At 38.3% G+C, this 21,621-nt stretch overlaps 1 protein-coding gene across 1 annotated transcript in view; it reads right to left on the reverse strand.

Moving 5' to 3' along the window:
• Positions 1 to 21,621, reverse strand: part of LOC150097883 (synaptotagmin-12-like) — a 35,521-nt gene that overhangs the window by 12,941 nt on the left and 959 nt on the right. The gene's annotated exons all lie outside the window — the stretch shown is intronic.

Consider the following 21,621-nt stretch of genomic DNA (forward strand, 5'->3'; position numbering starts at 1 on the left):
AGAATGGAGTAATTGTGCTAATCGACCGTCAGATGCGGTGATTCATACCCTTGGAGGGTAATGGATGGCAATGCTGTAGCCAGTGAAGTTCTAACTGAGGCTCGGACATTGCTGTTACCCTCCTGCCATGCCATGATCAGAGCTTTAAATAGCTCAATAACACCTTATCCTTACGCTGTCCTCTACAGATAACGGGGAAGATGAAAAGCATTCTTGCTTCGTCCCTTTAAGCCAGTCCTTATAAGGACTTTAAGGATATTAAAGCGAATTGCTAGTCAGTCGATGATTGCTAACGATAATATATCAGTCACTATCTGTGAATCAATTGTGAAAGATATTTTTTCTTTAATGTGATTCATTCTTCCAGTGAAAGTTGGTTTATTATTAAACTTAAAAGAAGCGATTTCTGTTTTATTTAAAATTTTTTAGTGAATGATGAGCATATAAAAAAGGGAAAGGAGAATAAACAGGTGGAATTATTATATAAAACAGAAGCATCATAGCTTAATAGTCAGATTTTGATGCCAGAATAACGCTGCAGGTTTAACGCCAAACTCTATAATATAAAATGATAAGGCTTTTTTTTGTAACGTTTTTGTGTCACGTTTTTTGTCAAGTTATTTGAAACCTTTTGAAACTCAGGGACTACCCTGAGTGTCAAGTCTTCAAAATTCGAGTCATCAGAAATAGGCCTACCAGTCCGGAACTCGGGGGGGGGGGGCGCCGTAGGCGCCAGGGGGCGGAACCTTCCTTTCTTCCTTTCGAGTTTTCAAAATTCGAGTCATCAGAATTCAAGGAGAACCGGCCTACCAGTCTGGAACTCGGGGAGCTGGGCGCCTTATGCGCCGGGGGGGGGGGGAGGAAGCCCCCTTTTAAGTCTTCAAAATTCGAGTCATCAGAATTCAAGGAGAACCGGCTTACCCGTCTGGAACTCGGGGGGGGGAGCCGTAGGGGGAAGGGTGGCGGAGCCCTCCTAGTAGTCCATATAAATTTCCAACATCTGTTTACATCTTTCATGTCCTGTCCCGATTCTTGATCCAACTGCCAGAAATAGTGACATGCAGATTAAAGGTGTTTGTCAAAGGCATTCGTGATACCAGAGGCTTCGTGGAACATTTGCAGAGCATTTCCAGGCATGTTATCTGTTGTAGTCTCTAAGCAGCTGTGTAAAGAGATGTCTTCGTGTATGTGCAAGTCACTGTTCTCAGTCATTTTATTCCATAGGTTATATTTTCCTTAATAATAATTTAGGATCAATATTCCTAAGAGTTGGAAGCCAGTAAGTTGGTGTTGGTCTTATTGTTCCAGAGATAAATTTCATGACTTGGCTGGAGTGGACATCAATTAGGTGTGAATACTGATAAACCACGCAGAAGAACAGTATTCTGTTGTGGGAAACATTAATGCCAAAGCTGTTATTCGTAATGTACTTGCATCTCACTCCTTGCTGCCATGAAGTGTCTGCTAGTTTCTGCAACATGTTATTGCGAGTTTTTAATTTGCCTGCGTCTTCGTCAAGCGATCTTTGAAAATCAAGTATTTCTCAAGAGTCATTCAAGATACTTCGGGGTTCTATTGTATTTTGCTATGCTATTTTTGAAGTAGATTTTAGGAGTGTAGTTTGATTGGTTGTTATTTAAATGGAAAGCAATGACTTTAATGTACTGCAGATTTGGTTGTAAACACCACTACTTAAAGTAGTTGTCAAGTTTTGATAGGTCCTCTGTTAATGTGGTCTCTGCAACTCGAAAGAAGGTGTTCTCAGTTGCAATTGCAATGTCATCTGCATTCAAAAATGTCCATGAAGCAGTAGCAGAGGTGTAATAACTACAGAGATTGAAAGACAATGGAGTTAGTACATATCCTTGTCGAATACCATTTCTTAGCTTGTGGAATTTACTTTTGGGTTTATTAGAATATATCGGAATTCACCTGTCTGAGGGCATATTGTTTACGAGATAAAGTCGGATAACTTCAAGGAAATCTAGGAGTAGACTCTCTCAACCCAACGTCATAAGCTGCTGAACAAAAACAGAGACTGTCGTTAGGCTTTCATCAAAACCATTTTCAATATAGGTGACCAAAGCCAGCACCTGATCGAAGCAACCTCTCTTGGGCCTAAATCCAGCCTACTCCATGAGTATCTTGCTACGGGAAATCGGGGAAATCATATTATACTGCATTAGTCGGAAACTTTCAAGAAATTCCCAACTGATGAGTAACAAAGCAACGAGTCGATAGCTTTGAACAAGAGATGTGCCTTCCCCACGTTTTAAAATAGCTTCTATTTCTGATCTTTTAAAGGATGTTGGCAATGCTCCTTTCTCTGAGATGTCATTATACATGTTAGTCAGCCATTTAATGGCATTTAGGCACCGTTCTTGATGAATTCTGGCTGGATCCAGGCCAGTTGCTTTCTCAGTTTTGAAGATTCAATAGCCTATACGAGTTCTCGTAGACATTAATTCAAAGAGTGCATTTCTCTTTGATTACAGCCTTGCCCTCATCTCACTTGTAGGATATTTGTCACATGGATAAGTTGTTAGGGAGGTGATATAGTTTGCAATGTAACTAATGTTGACAAAAAAATCGTTTGTTTGTTTTTTTTTGAAGCTCTTCTGCGAATTAAGAGTCTTGGTGCTGGTATGTGTGGAGCTGGTATTGTGATGCATGAATACATTTGTCTTTCCCAGAATTCAGAAACTTTGGAGTCATTGAAATTATATTGTAATTCTTTCTAACCAAGGATGTATTATTTTCTATAACCTCTTGGCATTGCCCTCATGGAAGTTCCAACAATAACTCCAATGAAAAAAAAAGTTTAACTAGTTTTATCATTTTTAGCATAGTTTTCATACAAATTTATTTTATTTTAATTATTTTAAGATAATTCTTATTACACTAACTGTTAACTGCAATTTTATAAAAGTACAAAGAAATATCTTTACAAAATTTTTTAATAATTTGTAGAATTTTTAAATAGAATAAATACACCATTACTTTATTATAGTATATTAATATTGAAAGACTGTTACAAGGTAACGACTCGTTAAGGTGAGAATTGGTTGGATGAATGAAACCCTGGGAGGGTAATGGATGGCAATGCCGTAGCCTATGGGGTTCTAACTGAGGCTCGGCTATTGCTGTTACCCTCCTGCCATGATCAGAGCTTTAATAGCCCAATAAAACTTATCCCTACACTGTCCTCTACAGATAACGGGGAAGATGAAAAGCATTCTTACTTTGTCCCTTTAAGCCAGTCCTTATAAGGACTAGTTAAGGTGAATTTGAACGATGTTTGGTATTATCATGTTGCAAAGTTATAGTAACAATTTCCTAGATTGTTTATTTATTTTATTTTTTCTTTGATGGTACCTTAGCTACAACATTTGAAGTATTTTTCAAGTTAAAACAGTTGCGGTAACCATTTCATCGTGACGATAGCGAAATTATTATTATGCGATGTCGTTCATTTCTCGTTTAAGACGGGAATACCCTTTACAAGGTGCGGGGAATGTTCAGGTGACCCGTCAAGGATTTTATTTCTGGAAACTTGGGTTGTTCATCTTACAATGTAGGCAAACCGGCTAGAGAACGCACACGCAGACACGTCATAATTGTTTCATTAACCTTAGTTTCTTCACTCGAGTATTCCAACTGACCAAAAAAGCCCATTCGTTTAGTGACAGATGTCGGATTTCAGTCTGCACCCCCCCTCCTTTTCCCCCACCCCTTAAGATGCATCATTTGATAGCATGTTTATTATTTAAATTTTAACTATTTAAAATTATTAATCATTATTTAATCATTAAAATAATTTAATTATGTAATTAATATTATATTTTATGTTTATATATTAGACTTCGTTACGAGGATTAACTGAAAAAGAGATAACTGGTTTAAGGTTAAACAGAAAAGAAGAATATATGCTATTATATTATTATTATTATTCCTAGGAGTCACCTTGAAGTCACCTTGGAGTCACTTTCCTGTTCGTCACTGCACTAGCTAGCTAGCTACCATTTACAGTACGCTACCACAATCCACTGCCTGTACTTCGCCATCGGCTACACAATCCACAATATTTATGCCTGTTTATCGCGCTTGTGTGTTCTCTGGTTGGTTTGTCCACGTATGTTCTGCAAGAAAACAGAAATCTCTCTCACTCCCTAGTAGAACCTGTGTGCAGTAAACTCCTTCTGTCTATCTTATACATCCCCTGAACCAACTTTTACATTTCGATAAAATCTTCTCTCCGTTTTATATTCAATAAATTCATCGGTTTACAACAAACAAACAAACCAAGTTTCATAGCTATCAATGCAATCGTGGTAAATGGTTCCCTAAATACCTCGATTTTTGGCATTTATTATAAACCTTGATGGGGAAGGATAGAAACAATAATCCAATATTGGCCTGAGCAAACACTTATACAATGGTATTAATCGTAACTCCCATTTCTCTTACGATAGACGCTTCTTTTAATTAAGCCAACTGTCTACTAACCTCATATTGGCATAACTAATATGATTTCTGCATTCAATCCCGTATCCATCGAAATACCCGAATCCATACAGTCTTAACCAGTCATGCTTTACGACAACTCCGTTTATCTCAAAGAGCTTTCCGTTGAATAAAAGATTAATGTGTGTTAATAAAAAAACTAACAATTTCACAACCGTTTATTGATACAGAATTTTAGAAAAACAATAATTTAACTACTTATTCTACTATATTCATATACATATTTAATTAATAAAACAATTATTAATAATTTAATAATAATAACAATATGATATACAGTTTTATTTATTAAACTGCACATCATACTAACTATTTACATTTTATAATTTTTTAAAATTTATAAAATTATTTTTAGATAGTTTAGACACCCTTATTTTATTTTAAGATGGAGAATATAAAAATTATTACAGCTATCGCGTTTTAATTTTTCGTGGAGGACGGCGAAGGATTCGTCAAACTGAATTCTTGTAACATGGTAGCTAGTGAGGCAGTTAGTACTGAAGTTAGATTTGAGCCTATTGAGCCTATATATATTTATATGGTCATGAGATGGAGTAGCCTTTGTTCGTGCTGTCTCTGCATAAGTTTTAGGCATTTGTTTCCTTTCTTGAGTTGTCGGGCTAGAGACAGTTTGGACTGGGGTGTGACTAGCACGGCTGTCTTGAGCATCGCTGAATTGTGTTGGAAGGGTAGTTTTTCGTAACCCTCGGTTATTTGGGTGTGTAATGCATCCCTTGTAGTTAGCGGGGTGAGGTCCTCCACAATTGGCGCATTTAGCTGGAGTGGATCTTGGTTTTGAACACATGACAGTCTGATGGCCCTCGCTACATTTTAAACACCTGTAATTTGCCTTGCAAAGTTTTTGGACATGGCCAAACCTATGGCACTGCCCAGCTGTCGACTTCTTCCTTAGTGGCTCAGTAGAAATTCTGAGGCCACATATCGTTGTTAGTTCATAATTCTCTTTCTGTGTCTTATCAATTTTTATGAGTATCAGTGGCATTGGCTGTTTATCTGCCCTGAGCATCCTGCTCACTTTCACTGGTATTAGGTTCCGACTCATAAGATCAGTGGTGATTTCTTCACAGGTGACACCCTCGGTCACTCCACGAAGCACAACCATGATATTTTTCTCACTGGTTAAAGCAAAAGTATGATATGGAAGACTCTTGTTATCCATTAATCTTTTCAGCTGTCTGTAGTCAGTGACTGAGGCTGGTTGGATTTTGACCCCTTCATCTGGATTTTTATCCCAGGAATATGCAATTTTGTGTTCCCTAAGGGCTGTTGCGACAGTGGTCCATTTGTCCTTGTCCCTTAGTATTACTGGTGGAACCTTTTCGGTGTTCCTTGGGACTTCTAATGTTGGTGTGTCTTCATCCATCTGGTCTTCTATGGTTCTTCTTCTTTTGTTAGAGTGCTCCCCTTGAGAGATGTTTTGACAGGGGGATTTTGGTGACAGAGCAGCAATGAGACCTCTTGTGAGTTCGCATTCTCCTCCTCCTCTCCATCCTGATTATTAGAGTGAATATATTCTTTTATAAATCCTGGCTAATCAGTTTCTAATTTGCTTATTATGAGTTTGAGTACTTCTAGAGACTGCTCCTTGTTAAGGATCTGGATGTGATCTTTGATGTTGTCCATGTCAAAATGGCGATTTCGTGCCAGCAGAAATGGGTTAAAAGCAGTATAATAATCCCGCAGGGCCGGGGGCCTGCCAGCAAAGTATCCTGTAGACATAGACGGACTACTAGGAATGTATAATCCCGCAGGGATTGAAGCCTGCCAGCAAATGTCCTGTAGAATGAGTTGGTCTACTAGCAAAGTCTTCTTAGAACCTATTAATTTGGGAAAAGGAGTATCAATATCTCACTTGACAGCCCTCAACAATGAATAGAAGAAAATTCCATCCCAACTCTCTCATGATCACTGCATGGAATGCAAACGGACTCAAAAACAAAATTCTAGAACTACAAGAATTCTCTCACAGGCATAATACTGATAAATGAAACACATCTCAGACCAGCTAATAATCCCAAATTACGGAACTATACTATGTACAAAACAAATAGACTCACCAGCAGCGGAGGAGGAACAGCTATGTACATTAAAAACTACCTAAGCCACAATGTTCTGACCAATCCCCAAACCAAGAACCTAGAGATAACAGGCATTGAAGTTAATACCAACAATGCTGGCAATATTAAAATCTCTGCTGTATATAATCCACCCCACATTCCATTGATGGTATCTGACTTAGACTCCATTCTCAGCTTCACAGACTCCATTATCATGGCTGGTGACTTTAATACCAAACATACAGCCTGGCATAGCTCCACAATCAACGACAAAGGTCGAACTCGAAATCATTATTCAATGCAACATTCTATTGTTGTAATTGGCCCCACAGAGCCAACCTTTCACAGCTCAACTGGAAGTTCAGATGTACTTGACATAGTCGTCCTCAAAAACATCAGATACCAATATCAGCTGGAAACAATAAATGAACTTTCATCAGATCACAACCCTATTATGCTTCAACTTGGTACACAAGAAGAATTCTCCCCTCCCCACTCTTTCATATCTTGGGACAAACTCTCCAGAATCCTACCTGATCACATTGCCCCAGTCCCTACTATTCACACTAAAGAGGAGATAGAAATGGCTGCAAACAACTTTACCAGTCAAATAAAAAATGCAATAAAGTCAATTACCCAAACTATAGTCTTTCACCCTAGTGGACGGATCCCCGAGGAAATTATGGATTTAATTAGACTGAATAACAATACCAGAAAGAGGTATCATAACACAAGAGCCCCTCAAGATAAAGCAAATTTAAATAAATTAAACAGACAAGTCCGTGAAGCCCTCCAAAAACACTGAAACCAAGAATGGGAATCTAAGCTAACGAAATTAAACCCTGAAGACAACTCCATATAGAAGTTTCTGAGAACCTTCAACACTAAAAGACAACTTTTACCCCAATTAACCTCGAAAGGAATAGCTCACACTGATAAAGAAAAGGCAGAGGCTCTGGCCGACAGTTTGGAAACTCAATGCAACCCCTCATATGAAAATTTGAACATCAATCTCATCTACAAGATTCACCGCCGAGTTAGGCAGTCCATAATACAACAAAAAGATGACCTAGAACCTCTCACACCTACTTCTCCAACAGAAGTTATAAACATTATAACCCACCTGAACAACAATAAAGCTCCAGGCTCAGATGGAATTACAAACAAAATAATTAAACTACTCCCCAGAAAAGCCATTGTACATCTAGTCAACATAATTAATGCCATCCTCAGACTCCAGTATTCCCCTTTAACATGGAAAATAGCAGATGTCACACCATTCAAAAAGATGGGAAAAACGCTCAACTCCCTGAAAGCTACAGACCTATCAGTCTTCTGTCTAACCTTGGAAAGATCGCAGAAAAAGTAGTCTTTACTAGGCTTCAATCACAAACGGACCAACTACATATAATCCCAAATGAGCAATTTGGATTCAGAAAAAACCACTCCACCGTTCAGCAGATCCACAGGCTGATCGAATACATCTCCGAAGGCTTCAACCGGAACCATCATACAGCTGCAGTCTTTTTGCATGCTGAAAAGGCTATTGATAAGGTGTGGCATCAGGGTCTTCTCTACAAGCTCATCACATTCAATATGCCTACTAATCTAGTTAAAATAATTCACTCTTACCTCAGAGACAGATACATGCAAGTCAAAATAAATGAAACTGTATCAACCAGACGCAAGGTTCTGGCGGGAGTGCCGCAGGGCTCACTCTTGGCCCCCTTACTGTTTTCTATCTATATTGCTGATATCCCTCAAAACCCAAGCTCAACGATCACTATATTATATACAGATGATACTGCATTATTGGCAAGATCTCTTAGCCCCAAACTAGCTATCAAAAGACTCCAAAACAGTATTCACAGACTAGAGGAAATGGTTGATGGACCGGAGGATCCAAGCAAACACACAGAAGAGTTCAGCCACACTGTTCACAAGAAAAAAAGCCTCAAATCAAGGAAGATATACATTTACTAGGTGTTAAAATCCCATGGCAGAATACAGTCATATATCTTGGAGTAATTGTGGATAAAAAACTAAAATTCACCAACCATATAGAACACATAAGTTCAAAGACATCCAAAGCAATAGCGCAGCTCTACCCCATGATCAACAGAAAAAGTAAATTCGATACTCAGAACAAACTGCTCATATACAAGATGGTAATACGCCCAGTCATAGCTTACGCATCTCCTGCGTGGAGATGCGTAAGTTGCAGAGAATACAAAACAAATGTCTGAGAATGAGTTTGGATGCTTCGTGGTTTATCAGAAACTCCCGAATTCTCAGAGACGTCAGCATTCCCTACATCACATCTCTCCTTCATGACCTAGCTGTAAAGTTCTTCATTAAGACAACAATTAATCATCCGAACCCACTGATCAAGCAAGCTTCAGACTATAATGTAGCAGATTTCTGCAAATACAAAATACCCAAATCAATTCTATGCTCAGCTGAACACAGTTAATCTCACTGCCCTTTCAGGGCCAGCTTAAAGCTCAATAATTCTCCACCCAAAGAACTTACCTTTTCAGATGGAGGGGATTATGAAAAGCATTTATGCTTCACCCATCAAAACAGTATCGTTCTGCGTTCTGCTTCTGCGTTTTAATTTTAATTTAATTACTGCAAATTGAAGAATATTTCGTCAAATGGCGACTCCTAGTGAATCCCCTGAAGACCGTAGCCGTCCTATTTTTAAGAAGATGACTGCTTCCCAAAGAAGATATTCTCCTTTTCAACACAAAATTCCGTGGAAAACAGAGATCAGATATCTTGGTGTAATACTAGACAGAAAACTGACCTTCAGTTCACATATCAGCAATCTTTGTGCCAACACATCAAAAGCCATAGCCCAGCTCTACCCCCTAATAAACAGAAACAGTAAGCTGAGCACCAGAATCAAACTTCTCATATACAAACTGATGGTTCGTCCAATATTCATCTACGCTTCACCGGCCTGGAGTCATACTTCAAACTCGAATATTATCAAATTACAACGCACCCAGAACAAATGTCTCAGAATGATCCTGGGCGCCCCATGGTTCATTCGAACTACCCAGCTACATCGAGACACAAATCTTTCCTATATTTACACTTTCATGAAGATTACAGCAATCAAATTCTTCTCAAAAGTAACTGTGCACCCTAACAAACTGATCCAACTGGCTGCAGATTATGACGCAATGGATTATTTCAAACATAGAAGACCTAAAGCCATCCTAAACCCCAACAATGAGGATTAATCTCCCAGCCCACTCAGGACGAGCAATTAGCTCATACTTCCTCAACTCACAACTTCTCCCAAGATAGCCGGGAATATGAAAAGCTTTTGCTTCACCCGTTATATCAGTAACGTTGATAGTTGATAGTTGATTGCGTTTTAATTTTCATTTACTTAAATGGATATCTTAGTTCGGGAAGGCAGTTGAATATGTTAATATTATTGAAAGCAATTAAAAGAAGCGAATTAATCGCCAAAGAAATATGCCAAAATATCGCTGCAATGGAAGAAAGTATGACCAGTTTATGATTTTCATTTCACTTTAATAACGTTTGCCGATCATTAAATAAAATCAACACTTTACAAGAGAAAAGCCAAGCAACTGGTTTTTCTGTTCGTTGCATCACGCATAACGGTACTGACTTGATGGGCGAAGCATAAATGCTTTTCATATTCCCCTTTGTTTGAGAAGGAAAGTTCTTTGAGTGGAAAAATTATTGAGCTTTAAGCTCGCCCTGAAAAGGCAGTGAGATTAGCTGTGTTCAGCTGAGCATAGAATTGATTTGGGTCTTTTGTATTTGCAGAAATCTGCTTCATTGTAGTCTGAAGCTTGCTTGATCAGTGGGTTCGGATGATGAGTTGTCTTGATGAAGAACGTTTCAGCTAGGTCGTGAAGGAGGGATGTGATAAGGGAATGTTGACTTCTCTGTGAATCTGGGAGTTTCTGATAAACCATGGGCATCTAAACTACTTCTCAGGCATTTGTTCTGTATTCTTTGTAGAGTTTGAATATATTTGTGTTCGAGGTATAACTAAACGCAGGAGATGCGTAAGTGATGACGGGGTGTATTGCCATCTTGTATATGAGTAGTTTGTTCTGAGTATCCAGTTTGCTATTTCTGTTGATCATGGGGTAGAGCTGCGCTATTACTTTGGATGTCTTTGAGTTTATGTGTTTTATATGACTGGTGAATTGTAGTTTTTTATTGAGAATTACGCCGAGATATTTGACATGTATTCATCCATGGGATTTTAACTTCTAGTAAATGTATACCTTCCTTGATTTGAGGCTTCTTTCTAGTGAATAGTATGGCGGAACTCTTCTGTGGGTTTGCTTAGATCCTCCAGTCCATCAACCATTTTTCCTTAGTGTGTGAATACTGTTTTGGAGTCTTTTGATGGCTAGTTTGGGGCTGAGAGATCTTGCCAATAATGCAGTATCATCTGCGTATAATGCAGTGATTGTTGAGCTTGGGTTTTGAGGAATATCAGCTATATAGATAGAAAACAGCAAGGGGGGGAGTGAGCCCTGCGGCACTTCCGGCAGGACCTAGCATCTGGCTGACATAGTTTCATTTATTTTGACTTGCATGAATCTGTCTTTGAGGTATGAATGAATTATTTTAACTAGATTAGTAGGCGTATTGAATGTGATGAGCTTGTAGAGAAGACCCTGATGCCACACCTTATCAAAAGCCTTTGCAGCATGTGAAAAGACTGCAGCTGTATGATGGTTCCGGTTGAAGCCTTCGGAGATGAATTCGATCAGCCTCTGGATCTGCTGAACGGTGATGTGGTTTTTTTCTAAATCCAAACTGCTCATTTGGAATTATACCATATTTATCCATTTCTGATTGAAGCCTTGTAAGGATTACTTTTTTCCTTGTAAGGAAAACAAGTTACCATAAGGTGCTTTGACCTTATTAAATAAAAATCTCAGGATGAGAGATAGATGTAGAAAGTTTTTTACATTGGGTATAATATATGTTAAAGATAAGCTCTGTATTACTTAAAACTTAGTATTTCGTAGCCTGGCTCCCACTGACGAGACTTCAATAAAGGTTGAAACCGGTCTGGGTAGTGGCCCTTGCCTTTAATACATAGCATCATACATTTCCTCCAGGAGATGTGCTTTGCATTATGGGTAAATATTAAGAATAGTAATCAGAGCTTATACTCCCTTTACCACGAGTTGCCTTGACTTGCACTACTTGCAGGGTCAGCTAGAATTGCAACACTTGCAGGTGCAAACTTGACTGACTTGTCTGTTTGCTTACTTGGGAAATGGAGTAAAAAACCAGGTTTATATTTAAAATAGCTTGGTATCTTTAACATATATTATACCCAAGGTAAAAAACTTTCTACATCTATATCTGATCCTGAGAATTTTATTTAATAAGGTCAAAGCACCTTATGGTAACTTGTTTTGGTAAAATATTTATAAGCTCTGTATTACTTAAAACTTAGTATTTCGTAGCCTGGCTCCCACTGACGAGCCCTGAATACAGGTCGAAACCGGTCTGGGTAGTGGCCCCTTGCCTTTAATACATAGCATCATACATCTCCTCCAGGAGATGTGCTTTGCATTATGGGTAAATATTAAGAATAGTGATCAGCGCTTATACTCCCTTTACCACGAGTTGCCTTGACTTGCACTACATGCTAGACTTGCAACAAGTCAGCTAGACTTGCAACACTTGTGCGCAAACTTGACTGACTTGTCTGGTTGCTTACTTGGGAAATGGAGTAAAAAAGGTTTATATTTAAAATAGCTTGGTATCTTTAACACATTGTATATATATATATATATATATATATATATATATATATATATATATGTGTGTGTGTGTGTATGTGTGTTATCCTAATATACAATATCCCCAAGTTAAAAAATTTATTACATCTATATCTCCTCCAGAGATTTTTATTAAAAATAAAAACACCTCGTTGCAACTCCTATAGGTAAAGTTGATAAGGCTCCGTATTACTAAAATCTTGGTATTTAGGGTCTAGCTACTCACTGAGGAGACCTCAAGAAAGGTTGAAACCGGTCTGGGTAGTGACCCCACCCATAATACATTGCAGGATACATCTTCTAGTGAGATGTGCTTTACATTATGGGAAAATACTAAGAATAGTGATCAGAGCTTTCCACCTTTTTCAATGAGTTTCCCTGGTGTTGTATCATCTTTAGACTTGAACTTTGATTCAGGCGCAAACTTAATTGTTTGCATACTTGGGATTAGGAGTTAAAATAACCAAGTTTATTAAATAACTTGGTTATCCTAATGTACAATTTCTCCAAGTTAAAAAATTTATTACATACATATATATATAATTCTTTCTGATTAATTAATATTTATTAAATCTATTCCGATTTTAAAATCTTCGAGAGTTTTTTGAACTTAATATGTTAAGTAATACCTCGCTGTACTGCAAAAAAAAAAAAAACCGAGGACCCTGTATCACATGTTTGTAATACAGTGATCAGCTAAAAAATTGCATTTATCATGCAGTTGACATTTTGACATCTAGTGCAGGCATTAAACACACAAAATACGCATATATATACACACACATGAATAATTTTAATGGAATATGTTACCATATTCTTCTTCTTCGTTTCCAGTAATAGGCCTAGTGGCCTGTCGCCGTCTCTTCCCATCTTTTCAAAGGCCGTCCTCTATTCCTTCTCCCTTCAGGCCGATATCTTTGTATCTTTCTAGGGAGTCTTCTGTATGTTGTCTCCGTCTCACTCTATACAGATCGATGTAGTCTAAAATAGGTATCACCTCAAGTTTCTTTAAGATATCGTTATTTATTTTTAAGTCTAGTCTATTATATCCAACTGTTTTGCGCATGAATCTCATTTCAGAGGTTATCAGTCTTTTCCCGTCTGCTTGAGTTATGATCCAGGCTTCTGAACTATATGTTAGGATAGTTCTTGCTTGTGAGTTATGGATTCTTATTCTTGTTTTCTTGCTTATTAAACTTGGATGGTATATCTGATTGATAGTTTTTGTTATTCCTATATAATTGGTTATTATATGTGGCATGTCTTTCTCTCTTTTATAAGATAAGTGGTAGCCCAGATATTTGAATGTTTAATCTGCTCTATAATATCATCGTTCATGCAAATGTTGCTTCTAATTGGTTCTTCTCGGCTTTAAATGCCATAACTTTGGTTTTTTGGAAGTGGAGATTTCTTTATTGTATGCTTTTGCTATTTCATTTAATCAAAGGCTGCTCGCTGCTGTAGTGAATCTTCGTTATCTTCAATTAGAACCTCATCGTCAGCGAATAAAATTGTATCGATATTGGTGTAATCATTTATGGGCATGCCAAAACTGGTTGTTTCCCCCCCCCCCACTCTCTTATAATATTATTAATATAGATATTAAAGAGGAGTGGCGATAGACTACAACCCTTTTTTAGGGATGTAGTCTATCGCTACTACATCCCTAAAAATGCCCCATCAGAGATAGCCTTGGACCAGCTATCTATGATTGGGTACTAGTGGAGATTGAACTGCCCATTCAATCTCCAAAAGTTAAATAGGGCTGAAACGGCCTTGCCTATTCGCTATACGGGAATAAAAAGCCGTTATCTGATTTTTTTTTATAACAATAACCAATTATAATAAAGATAGCAGCACAAACATCCGAATCACAGAAGATAAATTCAAAACATAAATTCAGATCATAAATTTTGAACATAAATGCAGGTGTCCGAGGACACCTGTATTTATGTTCTGTGATTCGGATGTTTGTGCTGCTATCTTTATTATAATTGGTTATTGTTATTAAAAAAATCAGCTAACGGCTTTTTATTCCCGTATAGCGAGTAGGCGAGGCCGTTTCAGCCCTATCCACTGGTACCCCGTCAGAGATAGCTGGCCCAACCCCAAGGCTATCACTAATTAAGCGGCACGCAGTGAAGAGACGGCTCAACAAGTGCCGCCATCTCTTGGTCCCTAACCCTAACACAATATATTTAATGTCTGAAATAATGTTGGTTCTATCGATTTTCTTGAGTTTACGGGATGGAAAACCCGAGTTTCTGGGAGAAAAAACCCGCTTGCCCGTGCTCGGGAACCTGTCGAAAAATGGCTCAGAAAAATTTCTTTTAGTCGCCGACTAGATTCGAAACAAAGTCTTCCTTCGTGCGGTCAAGCGCTATGGTGTGTGCAAACGCTACATCCACTGAGCTACACAGGCTCTTTGGTTTATTATATATATTGAAAAATTGCTGTGGTTAGGAATGTTGTCATCGCTTAAAATTCCCAGTAGTTTATTAAGATTGACTTTATCAAAAGCCTTTTTTTTATATAATCGATTAATAATATCTGGGTCTCTAAATTGAATTCTTTTTTCAGTGCGAGATCTGTCTTTACGGAAACCGTTTTTTTTCTCTCCAAAAATATTTTCATAATATTTGATTAATCTACTCTTTGACATACTTGAATGTATTTTATATCCGGTGTTTAAAAGGCTAATGCCTCTATAGTTTGACATTCATTAATATTGTCTTTTTGGAGATGAGAACGATCATAGCATTTTGCCAGTTTTCTGGTGGTAATTGGCCATTTAGGATCTTATTCATGAATTCTAGTAGTTTGTATCTGAAGTTGTCTCCAGAGAATTTGAAAAGTCCCATATTGATTCCATCTTCTCCTGATCTTCTATGGTTCTTGCATTGTTTATGTGTTGACTCTATTTTCAAGGGCAAAGGAGTTGAATTAGTTGCAGTTTGCTATTGAATTATTTGGATAATGATAGTGAATTTATAATTTATTTTTTGAATGTCTTCAGTAAAGCTTGTAACACAGTGTTACCACGAAAATTAAATATCCACACGGAACGTGTATCAGTTAAATAAATAAATAAACAAATTCGTATTATTCTCACAGGGAGGGAGCGAAGTCTCTTGATCCCTAACCTTTTTGAATATCGGTAGGCAGCGAACTCCATCCTTTAGTCAAGGGAGCTCAAAAGCTATCAATGGATAAAGGCTTCCAGAGGAGAGCAAACAAGTTCCGTCACCTTGTGATTTCTAAACCATAACAGGTATAAATTATCTCTGGAATGTGAATATGACACAACCAAGAAGAGTGTTTTTTTTTTTTTTCTGGCAGGAAAAAACCTACTTGCTTGTGCCAACGATCTATCAAATCCATAAAGTTTAAAACATTCATTAAACTTGACGACTAGAATTGAACCTATGTCTTTCTTTGGGAAGTCTAGCACAGCGGAATCAAACGAATGACCATTTCCATAGAGCTGCACAGACAACTATGGAAGTGCTATCAATTATATTGTGATAGTGTCCTTTTATCAGATTTTTCAGTCAGCGCTGGTGTTCCCAGCGCTTTATGCTTTCACCTACACTCTTCCACCTATGCATCAATGATTTCTTCTCTCTGACATCCAATCGTATTCATGGCTATGCTAATGAAAGTATTCTCCACTCCACTTTCTCATTTTCCAAACTTAACACTCAGGTAATCGCACTTCAACCAATTCTTTAAATACTCGGATGTTCTTCGCCATTCTCAAGTGAGGTAAAACCCAGGCGAACTTTAAAGCCACTGTTTTAATTTTAATCTCATCTTATATCGAAGAAGACCATGCCTCACTTTTCTTCACTTTTGACAACATTCTCCTTGTCAATCAGGATCTCTTTTGTTTCTTCTTGGGGTTAACTTTCGCATCTAACCTTTACTGGAAGTGTCTTCAGCCTCCAAACAGCGTGGTATTATTTTTCGTTCCACAGCATTTCTCTCCTGCTCTTGACACTTTACAGAGCTCATGGTCATGTCTTGTTATTGAAATGAAATTAATATATTGAATAATATGTTGCAGTATAACAATTTAAACATAAATAAAATTATTTAACACGATAAACGGCTGTTTCGTATCTTGGAAATTGCCAAATTCGTCTCAACTTGGCGATCTAGCATATTGAAGGATTTGTTTCAGTTCATGAATGATGATCTTATCCTAGAAATGCAAGTAAACGTATACGCGCCTCAAGAATGCAGTCCAATCCAAAAACAAGTACTCTTAAAATTAATTAATTTTATACATTTATTTTGAATAGCAGCCTCTGTAGGTCAGTCTGCTTCGACGATGCTATTTGGTTTGACAGACTTTGGTTCGACACCCAACAACTCCACTCACATGACTATTAGTATTACTATGACTATTACATGATAATACCTCCAATGAGTCCAACGGCTCATTGAGGGAGAGCATTCAAATGTACTACTACACACACACAAACTGTCCATCAACTACATACATTTACCATGATAACATCGGTAAATACAGTCAATTTTTGACGTCTATTTTAAACCGTACTGAGGTCAATTATCCAATATTGACCTGAGTGACATTTACATAACGGTGTGATAGCTTCTTTTCTCTTACAATTAAAGTGTCTTTTAATTAAGCCAACAATCTGCTGAACTCATATTGGCTTACCACTATGATTTCTGCAGTAAATTGGCTATCAAGCAAAATACCCAAATCCATACAGTCTCAACCAATCACTGTTTATTGCAACTCCATTTATCTCAAGAGCTTTATATTGAGGAAAAGATCTGCGTTATTGAAGATCGCTGGATCATTGCATATTCTACCTGGTATTCTGTTTTTCTGAAACATCGTCGGACCACACACAAAAAAAAAAGAAAAAAAAAGGGATATCTTGCAAAAGGCAAACAATATCACAACTCTTAACCAGCCAATCCGAATTGAGGAAAATCAATCATTTACAAGTTAATCTACTATATTCGTTTACTTGAGCTAACTTAATATAAGGATATATTTATTAAATTATAAATTATAAATTACAAAATTTCTAATAAAATAATTTGTAACTGTAATTTTCTAATAAATATATTTATATTATCTAAAAAAAGTTTAATTTTTATTAATAAATTTTGTATAGAGTAATACACCTATATTTTATTCTAAGAAGATGAATATTAATAAAATCGACCGTGAGATGCGGTGATTAATGATTAATAATAATAATATCCTTGGAGGGTAATGGATGGTAATGCTCAACCAATGAAGTTAAACTGAGGCTCGGCTGTATGCTGTTACCTTCTGGGGCGTAGAGATTCGAGAGTTTTGAGTTCGCTCTTTTAAGGTTTTTGCCTTAAGGGAGCAATTTGAGTCTCCGGGGAAGTGTTTTCCGGCACGTCCTGGTGAGGGGGCTTTGTCGGTGAATGCTTTTCTTCGGAATAAATATGAGCGGTTCTGCTCGGTGGTGGGGGTACCAATGCTGAGTTGGACGGTCTTCCGGCCACTATGGAGTGGTATAGAGATCGTCCGAATTTTTAGAGATCAGCTTTACTTAAACGCCAATGAAGTTCTAACTATTGCAGTTACCCTCCTGCCATGATCATAGCTTTATTTATTTATATAGCTCAATAACACCTTATTCTTACACTGTCCTCTACAGATAACGGGGAAGATGAAAAGCATTCTTGCTTCGCCCCTTTAAGCCAGTCCTTATAAGGATTGTAAGATATCCTTCACGACCTAGCTGAAAAGTTCTTCATCAAGACAACTCATCATCCGAACCCACTGAGCAAGCAAGCTTCAGACTACAATGAAGCAGATTTCTGCAAATACAAAAGACCCAAATCCATTCTATGCTCAGCTGAACACAGCTAATCTCACTGCCTTTTCAGGGCGAGATTAAAGCTCAATAATTTTTCCACTCAAAAAACTTTTCTTCTCAGACAAACGGGAACATGAAAAGCAATTATGTTTCACCCATCAAGTCAGTACCGTTATGGGTTATGCGTGATTGTAAGATAGATATTACGAGTGAAGTGAGGAGACAGTAGTTTTAGTGACGGATTATTCTCAAAGTATTGGAACCTTATTACAAAAAGGACCACAGGAGCGTTTCTGAGTGCCAGAACTCAGAAACGCTACTAGGGTAAGTAGCCGCCAATTCTCTATATATAACTTAGCAATACCAAGACCATGGAAAAGCCCCTAACGTTCGAAGAAGTTTACAGAGAGTTCCTAAGATTAGGAAAACTCTTAAACGATAACTGGCCAGGGAAAGTAAAACTGTACGACACATTCCTCCCTGCAGCAGTCACAGACGACATCATGTTCTTCTGATTGTGGCAAGAGTACCACAATCAGAAGAACAAGCAACACATAGCAACGCCTACCAAACAGCAGAATCGCACACTGACTTCCAGAAAGTAAAAAAGAAAAGAAAAATATCTAACACGACAGAAATATCCAAAACAAGAGCAACAGAAACAGACAACGGAACAAAGGAAAGAATACCCCGAGTCATCATAAGGGCCAAGGAACACTGGACATTGATCGCCACCGCTCTGAAAACAACAGGAATCACCTTCGCAAAAGCAACAAACAAGGAAGAAGGAATACGCATTCAACCTAAGACATCGACAGACTACAGAAACAACAAAATTCTAAAACCTACCGTATCACACATTCCAACTCAACAGCGACAAACATCTGAAAGTACTACTAGAAGGAATCACAGAAACAATATCAACAGAAGAAGAAGTCACCACAGACCTACATAACAAAGGATTTAACCCCATTAAAGTAAGCCGAATGCACAGAGCAGACAAGACACCCTACCCCTTGATCCTAGTCGAAATCTCAAAAGATCAGATATATACGACCTCCAAACCATTTGTGACCTAATTATAAAAGTAGAATCTCTGAGACGCAAATCCACAACAACACAATGTCACAGATGTCAGAAGTTGGGTCATGCACAGCGATGCTGCAAAGCAGAATTCCGATGCGTGAAATTGAGGAAAACACGCCACACTAGAATGCAAGAAACCACATTCAGCCAGCGAAATGTACTAACTGCGGGGGGGGGCACACCCCGCCAACTACAGAGGATGTACATCACATCCCCGAAACTAAAAGATACAACGCCAAAGCAGCAAGCCCATACAAGAAAGCAGACCCACCCAACAAATCAAGCCTCCACAACAAACGGAAGACCATATGCAGAAGTTGCAAGACCAACGCAACAACAAGACTCAAAACAAACCACCCACAGCAAACCAACAATCTCCTCAACATAACGAGCTGCATAGGAGAGATGCTGGCAGAACTCCAACAAACTGACCCAACACAAAAGGCCAACGACATCATTCTAAAACACACACAGATTTTATTCTCTGCAATCCTTAATGGATAAAAACAAAATAAAACCCAACTCTCTACAGATCATCTGGAATGCTAACGGACTACCCAACAAAGCAATAGAACTACAGAAATTCGCGGCAGAAACCCAAGCAGACATCATCTTAGTAAATGAAACACACCTGCGTCCATCTGGCAAGCCAAGAATCAACAACTACACCATGTACTGCACAGACAGAACCTATGCAAGAGGAGGAGGAACTGCCATCTTCATTAAAAGAAGGATAAAACACAAAGCAATCGCCACACCTCAAACAGAACACATGGAAACAACAGGAATTAAAATACACATGGAGAACACAAGCAGTATCATGGTATTTGCAGCATACATCCCCCGAAAATAAAAAAACTCCTAGAATCAGATCTGGACGAATATTAAATACTCAAATATCAATGGAAGAATACTCAACTCTTATACTACTTCACGAAACATAGCAGTAATAGGACCCACAGAACCCACACACTACGGAGCAACCGGACGTCCTGATGTACGTGATATAACTACTGTATATTAAAAAACATAACGCATAGCTATCAAATACATGCAGTCAACGAATTAAGTTCTGATCCCAACCCCATCATATTGCAACTAGGCACCACACAAGATTTAACAGAAAATACCTCCACCTTTATAAATGGAAACAACTTCCCTTAGCCTTCCAGGAAATTCTTGGCCCAGTACCACACTTTTCGGTGGATGTTTTTCCCTGGAATATGAGCCGTTCTGCTCTGTGGTGTGGGAGTCCGTCACTGAGTGGAGCCAACGCTGAATTGGACGATCTTTCGGCCACTATGGAGTGGTCTAGGGATCGTCTTAATTTTTAGAGAACGCTTTACTTATATACCGTGCCTCTGCAACCCATGCATGTCGTAAGAGGCGACTGAAATGGGAAACAGAGTTGCGAGAATTTCTCTCCCCCTAAGGTTTTTGCCTTGTGGGAGTAATTTGAGTCTCCAGAGAGGGTGTTTTCCGGCATGGCTCTGACCTTGTCGTTGGAAGCTTTTCTCTGGAATATGAGAAGTTCTGCTCAATGGTAGGGTGAGCCTTTGACTGAGTGGAACCAACGCTGATTTGGACGATCTTTCGGCCATTCGTAGGGAGTGGTCTGGGGGATCGTCTTAATTTTTAGAAAGGGCTTCACTTAAAAATCGCCACTGTAGACCACGCATGCCGTAAGAGGCGACTAAAATTTGATGCAAAGTTTCGAGAGTCTGTCAAGGTTTTTGCCTTGGGGAGCAATTTGAGTCTCCGGGGAGGGTGTTTTACGCTTACTAGATACGCCTCTGGCAACCAATCCAGCAATTCGTTAATATTTTATGTAATTGTTGAAAGGAGTATTAGCTTGGTTTTGGTACAACATAGAGTCATATCTGTCACATTGCAAGATCTGAATTCGAATCAAGTCTAGGACCCAAAGAAGATGAAAGCGTATTAAGAATAGATGAAGGAACATCTGTTTGGAATTATGGTCGAAGTAACCCAAAGCTATGAGGAGAGTATTAGCTATTAATTGCGTATGTTCAAAGGCCGTTTCTTTGTGTTTTGTGAAATAAAAATCTTGAAACGTTTGCTGCCTCTATTTACACACACACACACACACACACACACACACACACACACACACACACACACACACACACACACACACACACACACACACACACACACACACACACACACACACACACTCACTCACTCACCGGCCACTGAATAGAAACCGTTATGCAGATGTACATAAAAATCACCTGCGTAGCGTATATGTGCAAAATACACTTGGTCACA

Source organism: Typopeltis vanoorti, chromosome 16, assembly GCF_054136105.1.
Source record: "Typopeltis vanoorti isolate ZY-2024b chromosome 16, IOZ_Tvanoo_1.0, whole genome shotgun sequence".
Lineage (NCBI taxonomy): Eukaryota > Metazoa > Arthropoda > Arachnida > Uropygi > Thelyphonidae > Typopeltis > Typopeltis vanoorti.